This window comes from Eptatretus burgeri, chromosome 3 (assembly GCF_056783735.1).
Source record: "Eptatretus burgeri isolate ZD-2024b chromosome 3, Ebu_testis_v1, whole genome shotgun sequence".
In the NCBI taxonomy this organism is placed as follows: domain Eukaryota; kingdom Metazoa; phylum Chordata; class Myxini; order Myxiniformes; family Myxinidae; genus Eptatretus; species Eptatretus burgeri.
The window spans coordinates 42,367,072-42,384,168 of NC_140963.1; the positions used below are offsets into that span (position 1 = coordinate 42,367,072).

A 17,097-nucleotide genomic window follows, 5' to 3' on the forward strand; every position below is an offset into this window, starting at 1 on the left:
AAATGATGAATGGTCATGCCCAGTGCAAGAGATTTCAGTTTTGTTTATGACCCTTTGATTCCTCAAAATAACCAAGCAATAGCAATCTCATTCAAATCACTTATTCAAGCATTCACAACACTTAGTTCATCTGAGTGAGGTAAATGGGTGCACAAGTCTACTTTTTCCTGCTTTGTAGTGAATAAAGCACTTGAAGACAATTTTCTTGCGTACACGATAAACCCATTATTGGTGCATGTCTCTGCCATTTTACATGTCATGTGACACAGGAGAGGGCTCTGATTGGTCGAGATTCAAAAGCTGTGATCTCCACTCATACTTCCACCAGACAAAATAGTCTGACAAAAAAAAATGCCTGTATAACTTCTAAACTGGCAGAAATCCAGAGTTAAACTTCCTGTATATGACAGGTCTTATCCTGTTCTCCGATTACTATCATTAACATCGTAGACCTGCTGACCTCGGAACGGAACTGAATGTTAAGTGGTCTCAACTTGCAGCCGACTTGGATGGAGAATAAAATGTGTCCAATCTGCCGGCATTAGTTGTTGGATGTTGAAGATCCCATGATGTCCATCAAGAAGAGGAGAACAAATTACAAATTCCTGCCCTAACCTACAGAGGGCATTGCATCAGAGGAACAGCCTTGCCATCAGCCAATGATGCTACCTGCAGCCTTGCACTGCATATGAAAGAAGAAGACAACAGAGAGAGGCATAGGATTAGCCAGGTATCCTCAAGGTTTCTCTTGGGAAAACAGATTACATGTTTGACATGCAAGGACATTAACCAAGAAAATGTAGCATTGAGACAATTCAACATGACGTGTACCTCAGCTTTATATTATGTTAATCTATCCTTGCCAGTCGTTATCTGTTTTGTGGCTGCTGCTTTTCCTCCATCATTATTCTCTCACAATTTCGTTCTGTCATCCTCATTATCAGCATGAACTTACAACCATAACCCAGCTCAAACTCACATCTCTAACCATTTGGCATGCCATTTCTTTGCACCTCCTTGTCAGTTTATAACCCAGTCAAACTCTGATTTTTAGGCTCTTGCATGAAGTTTGACCCATGAAAGCAAAAATAACAATAATTTAAAAGTTGAAAACTTTTAATTTATTTTATTCTGTTGAAGCTATTCACATTGCTTTCTGATTCACACAAGGTACAGCTGCTTTCATTTTCATTCTCTTTACATATGAGGAGAACAACGTTCATAATCTATTTTCATGCTGAGCGAAGAAGAACAAGCACAGGATTGCAGTGAGAGGTAGAGCAAGAGAGGAGGTGGGATTTGACGGAAGAAAATGAATTAAATGAGGGGCCGTAAGAATGTGGTTAGATTTATATAAGTTGATATGGTAAAGTTTATCTATAGGCAAAATCCCACGATTAGCAAATGAAAAACAAATGATAATACAGAGTTAGAAAAAGTTACAAAATGCAAGAAATATCTGGAGGAAGACAAAAAGGTCACCAGCCTTGGCCTGTTTGACATTGGGCAATTTGATGCTTCTATCTTGAATACTTCATGATGCTGGGATTCTAAGTTCATAGTTCATCCACAGTATCTCAAATATCCTGCCGTATATATAATACGTAATGAAAATATAGCTGATAAGCAATACACAATGACGCAAAACAATATAAAGTATACAGTATTATCAATAATAATTAATTCCACAAAATTTTCAAGGAAATGGTCTTGCATTTATGGAGGTTTGGTACAATGGGATTTTAAATCCGCTAATATCATTATTCCTGCTGTCTTGAATGTCTGAGAAGAAAACCAGATCATGTGGTTAATAACAATATGAGCAGTGGATTGAGTAGCGAAGAGCTCTGCTGGATATTCAGCGTATATATCAGAACGATCAGAGTGCCTCGTTATCACTGCAGCTTGGATTGTTGCCTCCACAGGACATTGTTTGGGCCAGTTACCAACCTTAATCAGAAAAGTTTGGAAATGTTGAAATGCTTAAGCTGTGCCAAATCAACAATGTGAAAGTGATTGAAAAACGCAGAAAATACCTGTGATACTTGTGAAGATTCAACCCTTTCTGCATTCCTTCAATATGCTATTCAATAACGTATCTTTATCTTGTAATATGACTGCTAATAAGACGGTGTTTGAAGCCTGATAATATCTGTTGTTTGACTTGATGTTCAAAGAATGAAAAAACCCAAGTAATGGCATTGTTTCATTTCCTTTGCCTGCTGGTTGATGCCGACGATCTCACCAGAAAGATTTGATGCAAAGTTTGGTTCAGTGTTCAAAAGGATTCAATTTTTATGTTTACTCCTTATCCCCACCTCCGCCCAAGATTGGGGAGAATGCTTGGTTGTTGGATTATGGTGTCAGACGTGGACAGTGTTGGAATGCAATAATAGCTTCAGAATCAGTGACAGAATGAATTATTCCTCAATCTCTTTATCGTTTTGCCATTTCCCCTGCCTCCTACACCTATGTGCTGGAAAGATAAACTGAAACTGAGAATGATGCTGTGTCGATGGGCTTATCACTTTCACATCACAGACAGGTTGGTCGTCTCTGAAATCTACCACCTCCTCTTGGTCATGCACCCTCTGCCCTTTCCATGCTCTCTCACCCCTCCCCCCCTCCCTCAGGTTTATGCAGTGAACACACTGTCTGTCAATAATTCCATTCTGGTTAAACTCCCAAAATCCAGACTCACTGCTCACCAGCACTCTTTCATTCCTCATGTGTAACAACTTTCTCTGTTTCTTCAATCTCTGTTTTCCCTCCAGGGCTTCAAGACAGCCGTTCACCATAATCTCAGGTCATCCCCATGAATCCTCACCAACACCACCTGTTTTCAGGTTTCAAGTTCTTCCTTCCACTTCTGTAATTGAGAGTTTGTGGCTGTATCCATCTTGTCCCTCCCCCCCCCCCGTGTCCTCCACTAGCTCTCATTCTTCCTCACATCCCATATTTCTTAAAGTCTCACTCTATTGATGTTGGTGTGTTACCCCCCCTCTCTTTCTACTCTTATTTTCGTTCCGTTACATCCTTCGCCATTGTAATGTTCTAACTCCTCCATTTGCCTCAACACTACAAAAAGGTCTTTCTCTGTGAGGTGTTCACAAACGCTAGTGTAGCAGATGATCATTATGGTTAGTTTTTTTTTCTTTTGTTTACTTATTTGTCCTAAGTTCTACATCATTTGGCTGAAGAGCAATGAAAACCTGCATTCATTTGATTCTGCTACTTTACCATACATTGGAATCCACTCAAAGCTTCTATGAATCTTCAAAGTCATTGGACATATGGACACTAAAATTAAAGATATGTTTGTCTGCAAAATTATGCCAATGGATTAAATGGCGATGGAGATCAAGCCATTATGGAGGGTGGCAGTGGATTGACATCGTCACACGGCATTTATATGACTGAGACCTGCACCAAACTTTCTTCTTGGTCATTGACAGTTTCTTTTCCAGCTTGATTCCACAATTGCAGAAGATCTCATTACTTGAGTCAGCAGCTGCAGGAATATGTTCATAGAATTACAGCTATTCTGGTCAATAGACAGGAAGTTTTGAGCAGTTTTCAGAAGAAGACAAAATACCAGTATTTTATTTTATGGCCAGAAGTGTCTTCATAAAAATGGTTACATATGACATGTCATAGGTACTAGCTTTGTTAACAGCAATTCAAACCTCAGTGCCAAATCTGGAGTAGTCAGGTTTGGTGGATATAGAGGGTAAGGGAACATGTTGAAGCAAATGTACACAAATGAAGTGTGCTTCAAGGGATCCAGCACTGTGCCATCAAACCCATCTTAATTTCCACTTAATCATAATTTGGTGTGATTGGAGTAGATGTTTGCAAATGTTTGGCTTCTAAAAAATAGCCATCATATGAGCCAAAGGATTAAGCTGGGCAGAAAAGAGTCATAGTAGTAGCAGTCTTAGTAGTAATAGTAGTAGCAGTGTTGTATTAGATGCCACTTATGTTTGAGTAATGCCATTGCAAATGGTTCAGGTAGCTCTATGGATACACCTCACATGATGTTTTTGATGATGTATGATGCTTTCACGTCTTCCAAACATATTGGCCTTCAACACTGTCTCATCCATCCATCACAATCCAGAGCCAGGAAGGAGCAGATAAAGAAGAGGTTGGATCTCAGAAGGGTGCATTTAAAAGTAATTTCAGTGAAGACATGGTCTGCTGAACTTCATGGTCCAAGACTGTGGTGTGCCGTGCATGATCTCTTTTACGGGATGAACTTTATCCATTCATGCCACATTTCTCGCCCTGCATAGTTGACTGCAGGCAATGAAGGAACTCACATCCTCACATCAACAATGATTGAGGATGGCATCGTTTGTCTCACGATTCATGTATTTGTCACACTTTGCATCAAGAACACCTAATTAATGTCCATCTGTTGACAAAGGTACAATGTAACATTATTGTTTGCTTAAAATTTGGAGGTAATAGAATATATCTCAAACAAGAGGTCGGGATAATCTCCCTGGACAAATCTCAGAAATTTGATTGTCTGGCATCCTGTTCTGCTTGCAAAGCTTGCTGCCTGCAGTGTAGAATGCTGCTTTCATGGCTTTCTTCCATCTTATGGTCACACAGTCAACGCATTACTAACAGAATTTTTCATTCCCATCTCCCAGTGGAGCGAGCTATACTATACAAAGCAGGTTTTTGGGCTGTCTTGTTCCTCATCGACATAAATGTCCTCGTTGATGCTCTGGAAACCCTCTCTTCCTCTTTGCAGATGATTTCACATTATGCTGAGAGAAGACCATCCCACCGATAGGCTGGCAGCAGTGGTTTCTCTCTCTCTCTCTCTCTCTCTCTCTCTCTCTCTCTCTCTCTCTCTCTCTCTCTCTCTCTCTCTCTCTCTCTCTGCAGGCCTGGAATGGAACAGAGACTGGTGTAACACTTGGAATATTTGTATCAATCCAGGCAAACCTCGCATCCTCACCTTGTCTCTCCTGAAGAATTATCAAACAAGCCTAACTATTCCCACAATATCAATGAATGGAAGAAATTCAGACTCTTGAACTTCTTGACCACACAACGAGTTACAGCAGGCGTCGGCAACCTAAACCAGGCCGCGGGCCACTGGGCCACCTTCGGGCCACCTCGCGGGCCGCACCCCCCCTCCCAACCCGAAAAAATAACAAACACACCTAAAATTAATGATAATAAATGTAATTGTAAATTGAACCTTAAGACCTTCAGCCATCTGAAACAACAACGAAAAAATATTTAAGACCAAGCAAAGTGGACTAGAAGCGAAAATAATTTATTGTGATGTACAGAGACTGTGATATATGTGGAAGAATGTGTCCACATATGTTAAATTTGCCGTCGGTTCAGAAAAATGTTTAGCGGGCCGCACCTAATGGAAATCCGGACAAGGCGCCGTGGGCCGCACGGGAGGAGCTCGCAAGTCGCATTTGGCCCGCAGGCCGCAGGTTGCCGACCTCGGAGTTACAGCCTAACCTGGGTGGACCATATATAAATGAGAAGGGCACTAGGTAGAAGACATACCTCCCCCATGCAATACTTGATCCAGTAGAACATATCAGGGCCAATAATTTTTTGAGATATCATGCTATATGTCGTTTTTGGCTCCATCTCTCAGTGGTGAAGAATCAGTATAAAATTAAATAAATCTCATAACCAGATCCAGATTTGATCTTCACTGAAATCTAATCAATTTGTCCTTGTTACACAGCCAACCTGTCCACCAAGTTTCATCCAAATCCGTCCACAACTTTTTGAAATATCGTGCTATATATCGATTTTGGCCCTAACTCTCATTGGTGAAGAACAACTTAAAAAATACGAGTAGCTGGACTCAGATCTTCACCAAAATTTAATCACTTTGTCATTGTCAAACATCCAACATGTCCACCAAATTTCATCTGAATCCGTCCACAACTTTTTGAGATATACAAACAAGAAAAAGACGTCATGCAGAGCACAATACTTGCAAAATCCACCCCTCTCTAAATATTGCCAGTCAATATATTTCCAAAAATATTGCCACCCCTCGACTTTCTAGTTAATAGGATGTAAATTGATGGTTTTTTTCAGATAAAAATTGATTATTTTAGAAGCTTGACCTTGAGTTGACCTTCAGTTCTCAAAAATAGTTGGTTTCCAAATTAAGTCACGCAATATACAAATCCTGTTCAAATTTCAAGTCAATCGGATGAAAAATTATGATTTTAGAAATTTGACCTCTGAAGGATGACCTTTGACCTCAAAATCAATAGTTATCTCAGTTTCGACGCCCTCTCCAGCTTGGTGAAGTTTCGTGGAGATTGGTTTTAAATTGTGACCTGGAGGTGATTGACAAACAAACAGACAAGACAGACAATAACAAAATCGACTGACCAATATACTTGCAAAATCGAAGATTTTTCAATGAACAAACAAACAAGAAAAGACATCATGCAGAGCATGATACTTGCAAAATCGATAAAACAAAATTTACCTCAACAATAATTGGTGGTTGAATTCAATCAATAAGCAAATATGCAACTCCTCTTCAAATTTCAAGTCAATTGGATGAAAATTGACAATTTTAGAAATTTGGCCAATGTTAACCTCGAAAATAACACTGGGGAACAAAGTTTTTGTTGCATTGATACCAGTACTTGATCTTAACTAATTTGAGTGTGCTGAATTCAAATCTGAAGTTAGTTTCTCTCTGTAAGCTCTAGATTTTTTGCAATCCACCATTATCAACATTCATTTGGTAAGTTACAATTTGTATTAAAAGCAAATTTAAATTAACATATATTTTGACATAAAGACGATAGGTGATTCACAACAATTGATAAGGATGGAATGCAAAGTTCAAATAGGTCCTATTCAGGCAAGAATTTGCGCTTGTAGCTCTTGCGTTTGTGGACTTCCACAGGGCAATCTCGTTTGATGCTCTAGCAGTAGTCTGCCATCATATTTTTGTCCCATCGCCCTTGGTAGTGCTCATCCATCGTCATGAGGTCCTGATGGAAGCGCTCTCCCTGTTCCTCACTTACAGCCCCAAGGTTCTCAGGGAATTGATCAAGATGACTATTCAGGAAATGGAGCTTGACACTCATGTTGCACCCAAGATCACGAAAAGCCAACAGCATTCTAGTAACCAGAAACTCATAGTTGTCTGCCTTTTTGTTACCAAGAAAGGTTTGTATAACTACGATGAAAGACAGCCATGCTGTCTTCTCCTTGTCATTCATCTTCCTTACAAATTCCTCATCACGTACAAGGGCACGAATTTGAGCTCCATCGAACACACCTGCTTTGATCTTCTCGAAAGACAAAACAGGAAAAGCAGAAACTATATGTTGAAAACATTCACCATCAGTACTCAATGCCTTCACGAACTGTTTCATCAAGCAGAGCTTGATATGGAGTGGGGAAAAATGATCTTCTCTCGGCTGACGATTGGGTCATTCACAATGTTTGGCATGCCTGTTTCCAGAGTTTCACGGATGGGCCACTCCTTCTGGATCCAGTGTTTCTCTCGAGCTCGGCTGTCCCACATGCAGAGATGGCATGGAAACTTTGTGAAGCCTTTCTGTTGACCAAGGAGAAGGTTGACCATTTTCAGGTCCACACAAATGATCCAGTTGTGCTCGTGATATTTGAGTAAGTCAATTACCATTTTTATGTCATCATGTTCTTCTCGCAAATGCACTGAGTGACCAACTGGAACCGCTCCATAAACATTGCCATTGTGCAAGAGAATACACTTGAGGCTGTGCTTAGAAGTATCCAGAAATAATCGCCATTCTGTTGGATTAAACAAAGTAACGCCTAATTGCCTGAGAAGACCTGGGATATTGTGGCAGGAAACAACCTGCTTGTCTTCTGAGAAAAAGGCGACAAAGATCTGGTCCCACTTTCGGAAATATGAAACATTTGCAGAATGGTCAAGTCGATTTTTTTCTTGCAGCCTGGAGGCTAATACCTCATCTGTTTTCTTGGAGAGCCCCAAATCATGCACTAGGTCATTCAATTCCGGTTGGCTAAACTGCTCAGGGGCTGATGACTCTTTGGTATCAGATGAGGAGGCTTCGGATTCTGAAACCATTTCTTGAAGCCGGTCGTCACGAGCCTTGTGCTCTTGCTGATCATGTTCACTGCCTTCATCTTGAGATAAGACAAAACCATTACCGACTGGAACGGGGAGTTCCTCAGAGTGCGGAGTAGGTCGAATTGCTGAGGGAATACAAGGATAGGAGATCTTTTGCCAGTTTTTCTTGCCGACACCCTTTGTGTTGACCAGGCAAAAATAGCAGTTAGTTACGTGGTCCATGGGTTTTCGCCAAACCATGGGAACTCCAAAAGGCAGACCCTTTCGTTTTCCTTTTATCCAGTCACGAAGCTTTTCCTCACAATTATGACATACAATATGAGGAGCCCATTTCTTGTCTTGGTCGCCAAGGGGAATATCAAAATAGGCTGTATAGGCACGCCTAACAAACGATGTTATATTGCGCTTTTGACGAAGTAGTGTGTAGCAGCCACATAAATAACAGAATGCATCAGGATTATTTACACATTTATGTCTTATTGAAGAAGCCATGATCAGATCTGAAACAAAGAAAAACATAAAGTTAAAGAATATATATCAATAAAGATAAATAAATATCAATAAAGATAAGGAAAATTGATGTCAAATAAACCGTGAGCAAATCGTTAGCAGCAAAACGAATACGGTCTATAGTTATTTAGCAGTTTAGGCATCGTATATTTCCACTAAAGTCCGAAATCGCACCCCGACTTCTGAAGATATCGCTCGTGCAAATAGCAATGGGTGTCCTTTTTTGCGAAAATCGTAACTTTCAAATTGCATGAAAACTAGAGCATGGAGAGGAAAACAGATTTCAGATTTGAAATCAGCGTTGAAAAAATTATATAATAAGTTGAAAAATCTCATGCAACAGATAATAAGAAAAAATTTGTTCCCCAGTGAATTGGTGGTTGAATTCAGTGACCTGATGTGCAAATCCTCTTCAAATTTCAAGTCAATTGGATGAAAATTGAGGATTTTATAAATACCAGCTTAGTTATTAACCTTGGGCTATATTGACCTTTTGGTCGTTGTCGACCTCAAAAACAATTAGCTAGTTGAATTTAGTGACCTGAAATATAAATCCTCTCCAAATTTCAAGTCAATCGGAATAAAATTTAGGATTTTATAAATTCCACCCAAGTTGTTGACCTTTGGCGTATGTTGACCTTTTGACCTCAAAAAGAAGCTTCTTGCTGATGACAAACTCCACCATGTGGTGAAATTTCGTGAAGATTAGTGTAAAATTGTGACCTGTAGGCAATTGACAAACAAGAAAAAGATGTTGTGCAGTGGACAGTACTTTCAAAATCCACCCCCTCTCCAAACGTTGCCATGGATACATCAAATTGTCAATTTCATTAAGATTAAAATTGACAATCTTAATCAAAGCTCATGTCAATCTGATGAAAATTGATTCTTTTTTAGATTGAAATTGATGATTTTAGAAGTTTGACCTTGAGTTGACCTTTGACCTTTTGACCTCAAAAATAGTTGGTTTCCAAATTCAGTGAAGTACTTTGCAATTGCTGCTTAATTTTCAGGTTAATCAAATGAAAATTGACGATTTTTCAGATGAAATTTGATGATTTTATAAGTTTGACTTGGAGTTGACCTTTGATCTTTTGACTTCAAAAATATTGCTTCCCAATTCAGTGATGGACTATGCAAATCCTCTTCAAGTTTCAAGTTAATAGGATGTAAATTGACAATTTTTCAGATAAAAATTGATGATTTTAGAAGTTTGACCTTGAGTTGACCACAAAAATAGTTGGACTCCCAATTCAGTGATGCAATATGCAAATCTTGTTCAAATTCCAAGTCATTCGGATGAAAAATGACGATTTTAGAAATTCAACCTCAAGATGACCGTTGACTTGACTTCAAAGTCAATAGGTTTCTCAGTTGAGACAACCTCAACTACTTGGTAAAGTTTCATATAATCGGTTTAGAATTGTGACCAGTAGGCAATTGCCAAACAGACAAACAGAAAGAATAACAAAATCGACTGACCAGTGTACTTGAAAAATCTTCGATTTTGCAAGTCACAAACAAACAGAAAGGGGTGAAATCATAACCTCCTTCCACTTTCAGTGGCAAAGGTAAATATGGCCTCCCAAGCTAGCTGCAGACTGATCATCCTGGAAGAATGGGTGTAGATCTCGAGGAGCCAAGACCTAAATCCAGATAATGAAATGTGTATGTAAGGATGGCATTGCATATTGAGAGAACCTGGTACTGCGCATCAAGCCATTAAGCATGACAACCTGACTTGGATTCAGATATGGATCTACCTTCGGGCTCTTTCCTTTGAAAGTATAATGGACAATCTGACTCAGGACATAGGCTGATAAAGGCCCGGTCACACCTTGACGTTTTAGCCAGCGATGGCAACGTATTAAAATGTATCTAAAACGCTGGCTTACATTGAACTTTTGATGTTTTTTTTAAAGATTCGGACGTATTCATAGCGACTTGGTCTTATGTATAACGCATTGGTAACAACACAGAACGTTTCGTTGTGTTATAGATAACTTATACCAACGAATGCTGAACCTGTTGTCGGCCTACACAACCGATGCCCAACGATAGTCTAACTTAGGCATAGCGCGTTGCACGCATCGCCGACGATGTCGTGACGTAGCCTATTAAAAGGCTGACGCACAACGATTCGAATCATAACTGCCATAGAAATGGAAGTGTCAACATCGCGGTCACACCTTGGCGATCTTGCCAGCGTATGCCGACCTAAGAAAAATGTGTCTAAAACGTTGGGGCACGTCAAATACGGTATGAGTAAGTTTGGTATACGTGAGTAGAACGCTAAAGTACGCTATCATACGTCGTAGTAAGTAGAGTATGTCAAGAAATTTTAAACATGTTCAAAATTTTACGACGTACTCGGCGTATGACACACGTTCCGCATGCGATGGGGATAAGTTTTATACACGATATGTGGACGCTTACACACGTCCACAAACGCTACTTATAAGCTACTCATAAGTCGAAACACGTCGCGGTAATGTCTTTTTTACGCGAAACTTATTTCTAACTTATGTTTGACGTGCTTTGAACCAATTCTTTACGTAGTCCCAACACACATCAACGTATGTAGACGTATTCCAATGACGTCTTCCGGTCGACAAAAAAAAAATAAATGAACGTGTTTCTAGCTTACAACTGCCATATAAAGACGTGTTCCCAGCGGTTTTGGGAATTGGTATATAAAAAGGGAACCCAACAGTGTTTTCGAGTCCTTTTTGAGTCGATGTCCATATCAGCAGTAACAGTATCAGTATCAGTATTAGTATTAGTCGTAGTTTGTTCATGTTGGCAGTAGTAGGTGAGTGTGAGGGGGAGGGTGTGGGTTATGATGGATCGTCCTTGCGTTTAACGATTTAAATGATAAACTCAACGATTTAAATGGCTGCATCTCCACTATTAAAAGTCGACGCTTGCGCTCAACAATTGGATTTTTTTTTACACTCAACGACTTTTAAACGGTACCACTCAGCTAGTTTCATTGTTTACAATGAACGATTTAAATTGCTGTCACTCGCCTTTGTTTTTTGACGCTGGGGTTTGGAAATTTGAAGCGTTTCTTCTGAACGTGTTAAAACGCTCAAACTCGACTATTTTAAATAGACGCTGCCGATGGACAATTGGAATCATAGCCAAGCTAGACATCGAAGTGTGAACATCCTCGTCATGCCCAAGAAAAGTTTGAAGAATGCTGCAAATAAGTGTCCTGGCCGTGGCCGTGGACGCTGACGCAAGGACGATCCATTATACCGACGTCTTTCAGCCTATGAGTAACTTAAAAGTAACGTCTGTCGACGTGTGGCAACGATCGCGTAACGTGCCAACAACACGTTAATCATAGGTTAGAAATAAGTTTCGGGTACGCTAAACATTACCTCGGCGTGTCTCAACTTATGATTAACTTACAAGTAGCATGTGTTGACGTCTGTCAGCGATTGCAGACCGTGCATACAACTTGTGGCCAGCGTAGCGGAACGTGTGAGTCATACGCTGGCATACGTCGTGAAATTTCAAGCATGAAAAAATTTGAGGACAACCAAAAAGTACAACGTTTAAAGCCAACGTACAACGAATGGCAGTGTTTTTCAGCGTGCTCTCAATGTTATCAAAACTTACCCATAACGTATTCAACGTGTGCCAGCGTTTTAGAAAAAAAATTCAAAAATCGGCACACGTTGGCTAAAACGTCAAGGTGTGACCGGGCCTTAAGAAAAGGTGCATTGGTCATGTACTTTGCTGGTCATATAATCGTATGTACAGAGGACAGAAAGTACTTTCCGTAGAGAGACCTGGTGGAATACATTTTGACACAGCAGACCAACGTGCTCAGAGTCAGTTGAAAGAATACAGAATGTATGCAGTGTTTGACAAGTGAAGACAGCATTCGGCTCCTAAATCTGGATGAAGAAGAGTTGACATCGTCTAAATATTTTAAGTATCTTGGTTGTGTTCTTAATAATATTGGAGATGTGGCTTAAGATGTGAAGAACAGTGAAAGTAGATAGTGCAAATGGAAGGGTTATCAAGTCCTGCGTTACAAGAACATACCAAGGAAATTGAGTAGTATAGTGTTTTAAAGACCATTGTAAGACCAGCAATGATGGATAGGTAGAAGTCAGTAATTGTTGAATATAAAGGAAGTACAGAACAGATGCATACTGTGGAAATGACAACATTGAGATGGTCATTAGGCTTGACGTTCTACTCCAAAAGTAACTCAATGATACTCCACTGTTCTACAGCAAATTACATCATGACTGCTATCCTAGCTTTATCAAGAATAATTTGACCAGGATAGAAGTCACTTTCAGTGTAACTTGCTCAGGGGAGACATTATCATTGCACAGAATTTGGGCACCAAACTACTCATCTTACATGTTCCACAATAAAAGATGCACATCAACCAAGAACTACTCTTTTGTATGAGTATGCTTGGCTGTCGACGCACAGACACACACACATCGCTTTTTCACTAGTCTCTTCCTCATAAATTTAGTCACTCATTGAGCAGTAAAAACGATCGTTAAAGTATACACAGTCTACAACACCATATACCTAATCTTTGTCAAAATTGTGAACCTCAAAATAGTTCATTACCTAAAGCAAGAACCTTCATAACTTGTTCGCAATTGATACATTTTCCGACTGCATGGATCATCAGCAAGGCTCTGTTCTTCAAAGAGGTTTCAACCCTTTCATCTCAGAACCTCTCAAAACGGTGGGTCAACAAGCTCAGCAGTGGGTCTACATAGTTAGATTACAACCTCAGCTGTACCCAGACGATCGTCGTCGTTCTGGTAATGCAAACTCACTCTTCAAACTTTCAACTTGTAGCTTTATACCTGGAGATATTAACCTTTCTTGCTCGAGGGTTTCATGTATTATAATATATTCATAATGCTCGTCAGACATTCTATCACATGATAATACATTAAATCTTGCACAGCTTATTTGCAAATATGTACATTACCCAGCAAATCAATTTTGCTTACCAGTGAATTGAGCTGTCATTAAGCTTCGTGTTCGCTTAAGAGTTAGGGTGTAAACCATCTTATAAGCTTAGCATCTTAAGGTCCTGAGTTTGAGTCCCTGTCGCCATTGAATTAACACCAGGTGGGGTTGACTCAGCCTGTGATCCTTCTGCCATTGGCGAAATGAGTACAAGTGCACTGGTAATAGGGGCACTGCACCAGCAGCACAGGTGTGCCCTCAGCCAATGATGCTACCTGCAACCTTGTGTTGCATATGAAGGAGGAGGAAGAACTGTTGTTCAAATCCAGAGACTAATTTTAACGGATTTCCCACGTCCTCCACTGTGTTGCCGTAGTTGAGTCTCTTGCACACACACACTGGTAGTGGTTTCCAACTGTCTACTGCCCATATTAAGTCATAAGATCTTTTGAAAATGCCTTGTGCATCGAGATTTGGCCAAATATGACAGGTGATTACATAATTAAATGCCTGCATAATCCAGGTTTTACTGTTTCCAAAGTTGTATGCATTTCTTTTGAATGTTGTTGGACATCCCTGCGGTGGTAGGGTGGTTATATTTGCTCTGATTGGTGATTATGGTTTCATTCCCTCACCCCAAGCCCACCTCTTTCCAAATTTCCAGTCTTTCCTTCCTAAGAGTTTGCCTCTGTATCAATCTTTTCCACCCAATACATCCCCCCCCCTCACTCTCATTCCTCCCAACACCCCCTATTTTTCCAAATCTCTCTATTTTCTTCCTCAAACATGCTGTTGGCATCCCCCCCCCCCCCACTTCTCTCTCTTCCGTTCCTTTTGTTCTGTTGTTTCCTGATTAATTGAGTCTTTTAACGCTTCCACAAGCCTTGCCTCTCTATACAAAAAAATTTCCGTGAAATTCCACCAATGAAGTTAGACCTGCATGGGGCGCAACACATTCCATGATGTCAAAGCAGCATTTGGACGGGTTAGCAAGATAGCTCAGAAGAAATGCTTTCATTTATTTCTGCTATATTTTCTCAACCTTGAAATTGTTCGACATGGACTGTCTCCAAACAGCCGAAGATTTCCACATCACACAGTGACACTTGGCCACTTAGGCTTTGTCCAAGGTAGAGGAAAAAAAAATACAGTGAGAAATAATTTCTTCTTGTACCCTATGCATGAGGGATATGACAAGTAAACACATGCTCCTAATTAACACTCATTGTGTTCAGAATGCTTTAATTAGATGAATCAGCTCATTTCCATCTTTGGTTCTCTAATTTGTGAGAAAGGGAAGGACAAAAATATATTTATTCTGTTTTATTTTACAGATACATAAGGGAAATGACAAGTTTGTCAGAAACAAAGCAAATTTAGAGATTAGAAGATTCCATCAAGATAGAGAGAGCCCTGCATTGTGCCACGTGAATATCCGAAACAAAGCAGCCCAGCCGATATGGCGGCCCTACCCCGATTGTCAGGTCAGGCCAGGCTAGGCCAGATCAGATCTGTGACTTGCTATGGGTATCATGTAAAACCCGTACTAACCTGTTCATGGTCATGTGTTCGCGACTAAACCGGCTCCCCCCAACAAGTCCTCCTAGTGTGGAGGGTGTATGGACATGGACACCCAGTTGGATTAAATACAAAACCTGCCAAAGGGTGGAGGAGCTCCTTGTGAGCCAATTGTCATCCATATCTGGTGCCAACTGCGTCTGTGGATGTCCTCCTGCAGTTGCTTACCTTCCCTATGAGGTTGGTTGCAGGATTTGCACTCCAGCCACCACAAAACACTTCACTCCCCAAAACACACTGTGGTGTGTGTCGGGGTGGTGGTGGTGAGGTGTCGTCCACTAGACGGTGGTCTCCTCGGGTTAACCTGAGGCCGTCTCTTCAGTTGGGTGCCTGGAATGTCCTATCCCTAAGAGATGGGTATGGGTCATGCTTCTGCCTGGGGGATGGCCTGACGGAGGCCCCTGAAGTACCAGTGGAAAAGCGGGCACAGCGATGCGCGATTGCGCATGCTCCGTTTGTACGAACGTATGCATGAATGTATGTATCAAGGCAGAGGACACTAAGTGAAGTTAGAGGTCAATGTATATCAAAGAATAAAGATCACATTGAGTATGTATTCAAGGATTATAGACTTAATAGACAGTCTGTTCAATGAAAAATCAGGTCGAATTAACAAAACTGTTTTTGCGCACAAAACCTAGGCTGATGGAAGAATAAGTTGACAGAGCAAAATAGCAACATGATTTAGCGGGAAGGGTGGCAAGAGGTGGATGAACAATGCAAGGGAATAAACAAAGATGAAAAGAGGTGATGGAGGATAGGAGGAAACGCAGTAATCTGCAGGAATTATATAGTTGTTTGGGGGATTAATGGGGGTAAAAGGATTGCCAAGAGGAATAAGTGATGACGAGATGTTCAAGCATTGCCTACTCGGAGCCACAGATTGAATGTTGGCTTGAATAGTTCCACAAATGGGGAAAAGAGAAACAAGAGAGTAGAGGTGAGCAGTAAGTTTGGCCTTTGGGATTTTAAGAAGGTGGAGGTTACTGGAAGAATGCATGTCTCTTGGAGGAGCAAGGGTGGGTTGGAGGCCTGAGAAAGAGCAAGAATGTTGGAGAGACTGTAAAAAACAGAGAGGCCACCGTCCTGCCTGCAAAGCGCGAGCAATTACATGCCTTGTGCTTGTTTATGGAAAATGCCTTGGAGGCTCCCAGAATAGTTCAGATTTTTGTTGGAATGCCCTATTGTGTAGCTGCTGTTGGAGGTCAGCTTGATATGTCGTCAGCCCAAGAGAAGTTGTGACCGATGTAAGGCCTAGATGTTCAAGAGACTGAACCTCTTCCAGTGGGGAACTGCAGAAATAGATATTGATTCCGTTGATGATCCTTCCTGAGCAACAGCAGGAGCCTGTGAAATTTGCTCCAGTCAAAAGACATGTTCTATTTGCCAGACCAAAATTCCAGTTTTCTGGACTTAAGAAATTCCAATTCCAGATTTAGAGAATGTGAAGCCATTGCTGCCAGTCTGTTGGTGCGATGGTGTCGTTTACAGCATCAGGTGGTGTCATCTGCACAAAGGAAGAGCAGTTTTTCCAGAGATTTGGAGAGGTCGTTCATAGAGAGAGAAACAAGACTGGGTCCAAAATACTACCTTGAGCAACTCAATCCTCAATCGCAAAAATCCTTTCGTTTGGACTTCCAGTTTTGGGTTTGGAGCGTCGGCAGGTCTCCGTCAGGGCTCTCTGCTGATGATCTCAAAGTTAAGTTTACGGTCGTTATCTGTCCCATTTTAACTGTTTATTTTCTCACCTACATGTTACTGTGTGTTCCTAGTTCGGTTTTGTTTAAAAAATCGTGCTATTTTGTAAGTTTTTGTCGACCTTGTCTTACCGGGTGCTTGAGGCCTACCCATCGTTCCCTTCAGTGTACAATCGTGTTTATTTGTATTTTCTCCCCATTACCTTCAATTTATATCTTCCCCACCTTCCCAACGTCACCCAT

At 40.7% G+C, this 17,097-nt stretch overlaps 1 long non-coding RNA gene across 1 annotated transcript in view; it reads right to left on the reverse strand.

Annotated features, from left to right (window-relative positions):
* Positions 1-428: 428 nt before the first annotated feature.
* LOC147029770 (uncharacterized) overlaps positions 429-17,097 on the reverse strand; it is a 103,490-nt gene continuing 86,821 nt past the window's right edge. The window contains exon 4 of the long non-coding RNA XR_015055745.1: positions 429-682. This is a non-coding gene — a long non-coding RNA (uncharacterized LOC147029770). The remainder of the gene's footprint in view (positions 683-17,097) is intronic.